The sequence below is a fragment of the Cololabis saira genome, chromosome 16, assembly GCF_033807715.1.
Source record: "Cololabis saira isolate AMF1-May2022 chromosome 16, fColSai1.1, whole genome shotgun sequence".
Taxonomy (NCBI): domain Eukaryota; kingdom Metazoa; phylum Chordata; class Actinopteri; order Beloniformes; family Belonidae; genus Cololabis; species Cololabis saira.
Genome location: NC_084602.1, coordinates 5,242,786 through 5,252,785, shown reverse-complemented (window position 1 = coordinate 5,252,785; position 10,000 = coordinate 5,242,786). Strand labels below are relative to the sequence as shown.

The following is a 10,000-nucleotide window of genomic DNA, read 5'->3' as shown; positions in this document are numbered from 1 at the left end:
TGTTACTCCATATAAAATTTGAGAACAGAGTTCTTAGCTTACAAAAGAAGGATTGTGGAAGTGGTAAAGGAATAGATTGGAATAAGTAGAGGAATTTAGGCAGAACTGACATTTTAAGGACATTAATGCGGCCTAACATGGAGATGGGCATGGACATCCATCTATTCAGAGATTCAGTAATGGACTGCACTAAAGGATCATAATTGGAGGCAACAATCTTTTCAATTTCTGGAACAACATTGACCCCCAAATATGTAAAACCCTTAGAGGCTGAGAATGGCGAGATGGTCTGTGGGTTTTGCCTCTCATCCTTATTCAAAAATAAAATACTAGATTTGGAATTATTGACCTTGTATCCTGAGAATTTCCCAAAAGATTCTATTAACGTAACTAGTGTTGGTACAGATGATGCCAGGTTGGACAAATAAATAATAATATCATCAGCAAAGAGTGAAATTCTATGCTCTGTTCCTTGTATTTTCACCCCTAGGATTCCCGGATGTTGCCGTATGGCCAGGGCAAGCGGCTCAATAGCAAACAAAAATAATAGAGGGGACAGGGGGCAGCCTTGTCGCGTGCCTCTGTGTAATCTAAATGGTTGGGAAATCTGATTGTTTGTCAATATCTCAGCTGTTGGGTTTGCATATAGGAGCTTCAACCATTTAATATAGACGTCTCCCAGTCCAAATCTGCTCAGAACTTCCATCAAATATTTCAATTCAATCCTGTCAAACGCTTTTTCGGCATCCAATGACAGGATTGCGTTATCTTTAGCATCATGCTTTTCATATAATATATTTAATACTCTACGTACGTTATGGAATGCTTGGCGTCCTAGAACAAAGCCATTCTGGTCATTAGGGATCAGGAAAGGAACATACTTCTCAAGCCTCCTCGCAAGAGCCTTACAGAGAATTTTAGTGTCACAACACATTAGGGATAGAGGACGGTAAGATCCTCTTTCTGTGGGTGGTTTGCCAGGTTTTGGGACCAGGGTGATTAGTGCAGATCGCAGGGATGGAGGTAGGATTCCTGACTCATATGCTTCCTCAAACATTTCCAGCAGAGGGGGGAGCAATTTATCTGGGAACAATTTATAGATTTCTATGGGGATCCCATCCGGACCTGGGGTCTTTCCATTTTTCATTTGACGCACAGCTTCTGACAATTCATTGATCGTTAAGCGTTTGCTCAGTATAGTCTTGTCATGATCTGACATGATTGGAATGTCAAGGTTGTCCAAAAATTCCGACTGTAACCGTGCATCATCTGGGTATTCGGATTGATAAAGGGATTCATAAAATGTTCTAAAGGAGTTGTTAATTTCAACTGGATCCACTGTATGATTTCCGTTTTCTAACTGAATTGAATTAATAGCTCTATGTGACTGCATTTCTTTAATTCTCCATGCGAGAAGCTTACCAGCCTTATCCCCTTGGTCATAATAGGACTGTTTCAGCCAGAGAAGATTTGCAGCAATTTTATTGGTAGATAGCTCTTTATACCTAGTTCTCAACACAAGGATCTCCTTATGCTTCTCTGGATTGTCATTTTCATTTAGCTCTAGCTCCAGAACCTTAATCTGAGATTCAAGGCCAATTAGTTCTCTATGGTGGGATTTTGACTTATAACTTGTATAGCTTATCATCACGCCTCTAATATAGGCTTTAAATGCCTCCCACCGTGTACCTGCGCTGGTCTGGTCTGTGTTTATACAAAAGTAGTTATCTATATTATCACCAAGAAATTTGACGAATTTGGGGTCTTGGAGCCATTTTGTTTGGAGACGCCACCTGGGGGGGCATCTGACAAGCCCTGGTACACAAAGAGAAAGTGATATGGGAGCATGATCAGATAATACTATGCTATCATAAGCACAATCAGTCACATGGGGTAGCAGACTCATAGAAATCAAAAAGTAATCAATACGCGATGAAGCTCTAGAAGTACCAGAATAACATGAAAATTCCTTTTTGTTAGGATGGAGTTTCCTCCAGACCTCAGTTAGGTTAAGATCAATTATAGACTGAAGCAAGATCTTTCTGGCATGCGAATGAGAAGCATCAACACCTGTGGAGCGGTCGTTCAGTGGGTCCAGCACACAGTTATAGTCACCACCAATTATATATTGTCCAGGAGTAGAGGATACAGTAAGAAGTAGATTTTGAAAAAAGGTGGGATTGTCCATATTGGGCCCATAAATATTTACTAGGGTAATTGGGGATGTCAATATTGTTCCTTGTAAAATAAGGTATCTGCCTGCTGGGTCAATTACTTCACGGCTGAGCCTGAAGGGAACCGATTTATGAATTAAAATAATAACCCCTCTGGCTTGAGAGTTAAATGGGGCTGCAAAGACTTGTCCAGGCCATCTTCTTTTAACTTTAGTCACGTCAGTCAGATGTGATTCCTGCAGGAAAATTATTTGGGACTTAAGTAATCTAATTCTGCCTAACACCTGTTTTAATTTAACAAGTTTATTCAATCCTCTGACATTCCAGGATGTGATCTTAATCTCTGAGTTAACCACCATTAAGCATGAAACTACCTATGCAGCAGGACATCGCAAATGAAAACATATAACATAAATAAACAAGTAAATAAAAAAGAAAAAAAGAAAAAATCCCCCACATGTATAAAGTAAAGAAAAGCACCCTGAGACCCCCTATGCATTTCCCCAACTGAAATACATATTTGTAACCCCTTAGGTAACTACAGACTTCGGTTATTTTGAACATCTGATCCTCATAATGAGGAGCAGTGTGACGTAAGAGCCTTATAAGCCCCATTCCTCGAGGGCTCCAGCAAACTATTAAATAGTCAGACCATTTGAACATTTCTGAGAACATATGAGTTTCGCCTTTGGCATATGCAGACTGTTATCAAATAAGGAGATAATAGATAATTAAGTAAAACAATAACATGGTAGAACAGCTTCACTTTCTTAACAGTACGTCATGAGGTTGTTTACCTCTGGCCACAAGGGAGCAGCACGTGTCCTTTGTTTACCTTTGGCCGCGCGGAAGCAGCAGGTGTCGGCGCAGCCACGGCGCAGCCACGGCGCAGCATATTCAGTTCAGGCTCCCATCATTAGGCGCGGGTGTGGAGGCAGTATTTCCCTTTATGTTCTGGACAAACGCTTCTGCGTCGGGGGCCGACGTGAAGGAGTGTCGCTGCCCGTTGTGTGTGATAACCAGGGTGGCCGGGTAGAACATGCCGTAACGGAGCCCCAGGGACTGGAGCTGCCTTTTCACCGCGTCAAAGAGCCGCTGCTGCCGGTGAGTTTCCGCTGAGAAGTCCGGGTAGAACCTGATGCTGTGGTTTTCAAACCGCACATCTCCCATTCTTCGGGCTGCTCGCACAACTTTTTCTTTTTCTTTATAGTTGAGGAATCTCATAATTACCGCTCTTGGCCTTGAATCCTGGCCAGCGATGAGACGTCCTATCCGGTGCGCTCTCTCAATAACGGGAGGAGTGGGAAAGGTGTCGGCGCCGAGAGCTTTTGGTAGCCATCCTTCCAAAAAAGCACACATATCTTGGCCCTCAGCCTTCTCAGGGATACCAATGATTCTTAAGTTGTTGCGGCGGCCTCTATTTTCCTGCTCTTCCACTCTCGTTTCCAGCGTGGCGCATTTCTCTTTCAGCGTTTTAATAGTGCTGTGCATGGCATGTAAATCGTCCTCAGCCTTCCCAATTCTGTCTTCAGTTTCTGTTATCCTGTTTGCTTGGCTTTGTATTTCGTTCTTGAGTCCACTTATCCCGGCCAGCACATCTTCGAATTTCTCCGTGAAGTCCTTTTTCATGGAGCGTATTGCGCTGAGGACCTCAGAGTCGAGCTGCTCTGCCGGCGCGGCCTCCATCATCTCCCTGCCAGCAGCAGGTGCGCTAGCCGCAGCTTCCGAGGTTGCTGATGAATTTGGTGGTTTTGAACTTTGCCCCGCTATTCTTCGGGATTTCCTCACCATTAGACTGTCCAGTGTTATATTATTTCAAGTTGTGTGAAGTTCAAGCTGTTTAGGGTCTCTTTAACAATTATTTCAGCAAGTTAGCTTCGGAGCCTCGTCAGAGTGCGTCTCACCAGCTCCACGCCATAACCGGAAGTTCCTGAAGTCATACATTTAATTATAACATGAATGATTTGAAGATAGGATTTTTTTTTCGTTACGCCTGCCATTTTAGAAGCATGCAAGTTTCCGTAGTGTAGTGGTTATCACGTTCGCCTAACACGCGAAAGGTCCCTTGTTCGAAACTGGGTGGAAACATGTATGACTTTGCAATAATATTAATTGGACTTGGAAAACCACTCTAGTCCTCTTCTTGGTGCTCAGGACAGGAAGGTCGACCATCTCTTTCTCGCATGCAGAAATGAATTTTGTTGCAGTTCCACAACTGACCAAAAGCCAGTCATTCTCCATTTACCTACACTTTAAAATGTCCAACTTTACAGGGAAAAAAGAAACATATTAGAGATATTTTTTACAGGACTTTTCTCGTCATGCCCGCCTTTTTCAAAACATGTCAGTCACTAGCTCCACCACCAGACCCCAGCAGCATTACCACCAGACCCCAGGAGCATCACCACCAGACCCCACTAGCTCCACCACCAGACCCCACTAGCTCCACCACCAGACCCCACTAGCTGCACCACCAGAACACAGCAGCATCACCACCAGACCCCAGGAGCTTCCACCACCAGACCCCACTAGCTCCACAACCAGAACACAACAGCAGCATCGCCACCAGACCCCAGGAGCTTCCACCACCAGACCCCACTAGCTCCACAACCAGAACACAACAGCAGCATCACCACTAGACCCCAGGAGCTTCCACCACCAGACCCCAGCAGCAGCATCACCACCACACCTCAGGAGCTTCCACCACCACACCCCAACAACAGCTCAACAACCTCAACAACACGGCTCACCTGGAGCCACCCAAAGACCTGGCTCACCGTCCGAACCCGGGGACCCGCTTTTAAGCCCCCCCCCCCCGACCGGCCACTGGAGTGAAAGATCCAGCCCTTGGGCCTGGAGGACCAGGGCCCTGGTACCCTAAACACCCAGACGCTCCTAGCACCATGGACAGCACTCTGTCAGATGCTCAGGCGCATATTGTTTTTTACTCATGTTCTGGTTTCAGGACCACAATAAAACCACAATAACAGCTGAACAGGGTTCCATGGTGTAATGGTTAGCACTCTGGACTTTGACTCCAGTAATCTGAGTTCAAAACTCAGTGGAACCTGTCAGTCTTCCATACAACCAGGTATCAAGGTTTTACCCACATGATGTTGTAGTATCAATCCACGAGGCTCCACCTCAAAAAACAACACGGGGAAATGGAAACATGGACACCATTAGACCTGCTTTAGGGGGCTGGAGAACCCTTAAATATGTGATGACAGAATTGTAAGATTTTTGACATTGTCAGAAGATTTGAAAGGAGTGATGCCGTCCCCCAAAGTCACGGACTGTGTGGCGGAGTCACATCCTGGTTAAACAGCAGAGTGGTGCAGCGGAAGCGTGCTGGGCCCATAACCCAGAGGTCGATGGATCGAAACCATCCTCTGCTACTTAAGACTTCCTCTCATACACGAGATTCCTGTGAGAGATTAACTGAAATATATCCAGATCCTTTTGCAAACAAGAAAGTGGATGTATTATCTAAGAACATACTGCACTGACTGTTGATAAAAATGCATTGCATCAAAATGTTTTTAAAAAATGAGGATGCAAATATGTCTCAAACTGATAAAGTAAAACCAACCATTTTAAAATAAAGGCTCTAAATTGTCTTGTTCTGAACACACATACGCACGCATGAATCCTGCCAACAACGAGTAATGTTTGAATGTCCAAGACGACTGCCTAATTTGCAGTTATTAACCATATCCAGTACTGTCTTTCAAAAGTAATCAGTTGGATTCCCTTGTGGTACATTTTGTATTTTCTACCCAGCATGGTAATACCCATGGATGATTTTTAATTTTACCACAACAGGACAATTTAAATGAAGTCATACATTTAATTATAACATGAATGATTTGAAGATAGGATTTTTTTTTGATTACGCCTGCCATTTTCAAAGCATGCAAGTTTCCGTAGTGTAGTGGTTATCACGTTCACCTAACACGCGAAAGGTCCCCTGTTCGAAACTGGGCGGAAACATGTGTGACTTTGCAATAATATTATTTGGACTTGAAAAACCACTGTAGTCCTCTTCTTGGTGCTCAAACACCACAGAATTTCAAGTCGCTCCAGCCCTAATAGATGTAATCTCACTCCAAACTTTTCATGAAACTTGAGAGCCCTTATTGATTCTTTCAGGTGGGTAAATGTCTCATTAGTAATGTAACATTTACCCACCTGAAAGAATCAATAAAAACAGAAATGTGCGTCGACTGATCGTCAGTGGCTTTCACTGGTCCCAGTGTTAATAATAATAATTAATAATAATATATAACTGCCAACTGAAGAATTCAGCGCAGCCACAGCTTATAAACCCCCGGCTGGTCTTGTGCCTTTTACACTAAAAAGAAACAAGAAATGCTTAGAATTGAATGGGGTTGTCTATAAATATGCAATATAAGAGCTATATATAAAATAACATATTTAAGTGAGCAGGCAATTACACTGAAAAAAATAAATCTAAGCGCACGTAAATATAACATATTTAAATCTGTGATATTAACAATTAAAAATGAAGTTTGTTTCTTTACATGAATACATCTAGTTTTGAACTTAATCTGCATTTGTTAAAAAAAACAAGACATTATGCATGTTTTCCTTAACCAGCAGTATTTATGTAATCCCAGGCAATCTTTTCATTTACACACAAACAACAAGCAATGATCTTGTTCTATTTACTTTTCCTTTAACAATTTTAATCTATTAGGCAGATTGACCAACGTTTAGATGAAACATGTTTTATTTGTTTAAGTAGAAACCACAGTAAAAAATATCTTGCTTGATCTACTTTAAAAAAATGAAGGCGACTTTTTCGCATGAGATTTTTATGTAGATCAAGAAAGACTATTCTTTGTATAAACTACTCAATTTTTAGTATGTACAAAATTCATTTGCAAGTAAAGTCAACTTAATTTTTTTTCCTTTTTTCCATTATGTCTCATTTTTTTCTTTTTAAAGTCAAATTCATTTTGATAAATAAAGTAAACTTAATGCAATTAAGTTGACTGCTTGCAAAATGTATTATTTACTACATAAAATTAAGTAGTTTATACAAAGACTAGTCTTTCTTGATCTACATAATAATCTCATGCAAAAAGTTGACTTTTTTTTCTACTTTTTAAGTAGATCAAGCAAGATATTTGTATCATTGTATATATATTAATATCCTATGTGCCACTCTACTACTGCTGCTGTTACTGCTTTTATTGTTATGTTTGTTTTATAAAGGGGAGGCATTTTCATAAGCCTTTTTGGCTTCCACCTCTCCTGCACAATGCTTCAATTGACCATTGTTTTTACTGTTTATACAGGTTCTGTTTTATGTGCAAATAAACCAAACTAAACTTGGATTATTATATACAAATTACTTTTCATTCAAAGTAATTTTTTTCAAAAATAAATGTAACTTTGTCAGAGAAAGCTAAGTGAAAGGGTAAACAGCCTGACATCTAGCAGCATCTTTTGTGCCCCAGTGCCAAACATCTCCATCCTGCCTCCTGCAGCATTAGTTTATCCCCTATTATCATCTAATCATTTTAAAAAAGCATTCTTGTTCCTCTCCTAACTGAGTTGGCACTAGCCTCGCACATCTGTATGATCCTTCAGCGAATAACAGAGAAACATGAGTGGAAATGACAAATTAAAAGAAAATGTAAATGTTTAACTTGAAGGAAATCAATATGTAAATAAACTGAAAATATGTCAAATAAATGAATGTAATTTAATTCCCTTTTGTGTTTTAATGTATTCTCTATTATAGGAATTACACACATAAGAATGTCCACAACATTTCTGAGATTCTGAGCACGTAGTTGTAGTTTGTAAGAGGTTGACAGGTCGTTATTATATATTTCTGGTAAACACATCTTAAAATGTAATACAGGACCTGGGTTGGGCTGGTGGGACGCTGGAACATTTCCTCATCTTTAAATCCAAAACTTGACAGGTATGAAAGCTAATGGTGTGAATGGGGGGGAAAGTGTTGCAAGCCACGAAAAATAGCAATATGTAGATGTGTCAGGAGGAGATTTGGTGTAAAACACAAATAACAAACACAAAACAACACCAAACAACGTGCAGAAAGCAGTGAGCCGCTGTGGTGGCCTCTGCAAATGAAAGAGACAAGAAGTTTCCTTGTAGAAACATTCAATAGATTTATCTTATTTATCCACAATCGTATTAACTCTGGGCAGCGCGGTGGCTTGGTGGTGAGCACTGCTGCCTCACAGCAAGAAGGTTCCCGGTTCAACTCCCAGACAGCAAGAAGGTTCCCGGTTCAACTCCCAGACAGCAAGAAGGTTCCCAGTTCCACTCTGAGGCAGCAAGAAGGTTCCCGGTTCCACTCTGAGGCAGCAAGAAGGTTCCCGGTTCCACTCTGAGGCAGCAAGAAGGTTCCCGGTTCAGCTCTGAGGCAGCAAGAAGGTTCCCGGTTCCACTCTGAGGCAGCAAGAAGGTTCCCGGTTCCACTCTGAGGCAGCAAGAAGGTTCCCGGTTCAGCTCTGAGGCAGCAAGAAGGTTCCCGGTTCAACTCCCAGACAGCAAGAAGGTTCCCGGTTCCACTCTGAGGCAGCAAGAAGGTTCCCGGTTCCACTCTGAGGCAGCAAGAAGGTTCCCGGTTCCACTCTGAGGCAGCAAGAAGGTTCCCGGTTCCACTCTGAGGCAGCAAGAAGGTTCCTGGTTCAACTCTGAGGCAGCAAGAAGGTTCCCGGTTCAACTCCCAGACAGCAAGAAGGTTCCCGGTTCCACTCTGAGGCAGCAAGAAGGTTCCCGGTTCCACTCTGAGGCAGCAAGAAGGTTCCCGGTTCAACTCTGAGGCAGCAAGAAGGTTCCCGGTTCAACTCTGAGGCAGCAAGAAGGTTCCCGGTTCAACTCTGAGGCAGCAAGAAGGTTCCCGGTTCCACTCTGAGGCAGCAAGAAGGTTCCCGGTTCAGCTCTGAGGTAGTGGCGATTTGGGGGGGGTGGCCTGAAATCTCATTGGCCACCCCCAGACAGTGGCGTCAATTCATTGGAAGCTAAGGTATGGCAAGGTTACGAGTCACAGAACTTAACTAGAGTATCAATCAACACATCCAGCAAATACTCATCACAGAGTCTGCTATGTAGCTTATCTGTGTGGTCAAGAGAACTGGAACTTTTTCAAATGCAGTCTTGCTCACTGCAAAAACTTAAAATCTTACCAGGAATATTTGTCTTATTTCTAGTTAAAATGTCTAATTTTTAGTCAAAAAATCTCATTACACTTAAAACAAGAGTCATCGCCAGAAAAAAATAACTAATTTGACAATTTTCATCTTGTTCCACTGGCAGATTTTTCTACTTATTTTAAGTGAAAATCTACTTGAAACAGGTGAAAATGGTTGTTTTTGAGTCTTGTCTTAAATGTAATGAGATTTCTTTTTACTAAAAATTAGACATTTTAACTAGAAATGAGACAAATATTCCTGGTAAGATGTTGAGTTTTTGCAGTGTATAATAACTAGTGAAATCAATCATGTTGTTCTGATTTGCATTTGTAGTTATTCTATATGTATTAAGTAATAGAATAATCAATACAAATAGACACAGAGTAATTCCATAAATGTATTTAAAAAACAAACATTTACATTTTCCCTTGAACCCGAGGTGTGGCGGCTGCCGTACCTTCATACCCAATTGACGCCCCTGCCCCCAGACCTGATTGGTAGTTAATGTACACTCAAAAATATGTGATTACTTTATGTTTATTTTTGATGATATTTAATCTTACATTTGTAAGGAGACAAAGTATTAGTCCGTGAGAAAATAGAGCAGAACCCTGTGTGCCTCGGTGTGTG

At 41.6% G+C, this 10,000-nt stretch overlaps 2 non-coding genes across 2 annotated transcripts; both read left to right on the top strand.

The window, feature by feature from the left end:
• The first annotated feature begins 4,189 nt into the window (after positions 1–4,189).
• trnav-aac (transfer RNA valine (anticodon AAC)) lies at positions 4,190–4,262 on the top strand. Its single transcript has one exon. It is a non-coding gene; the product is annotated as a tRNA-Val (tRNA).
• Positions 4,263–5,172: 910 nt separating this feature from the next.
• Positions 5,173–5,244, top strand: trnaq-uug (transfer RNA glutamine (anticodon UUG)). Its single transcript has one exon. It is a non-coding gene; the product is annotated as a tRNA-Gln (tRNA).
• The last annotated feature ends 4,756 nt before the right edge of the window (positions 5,245–10,000 follow it).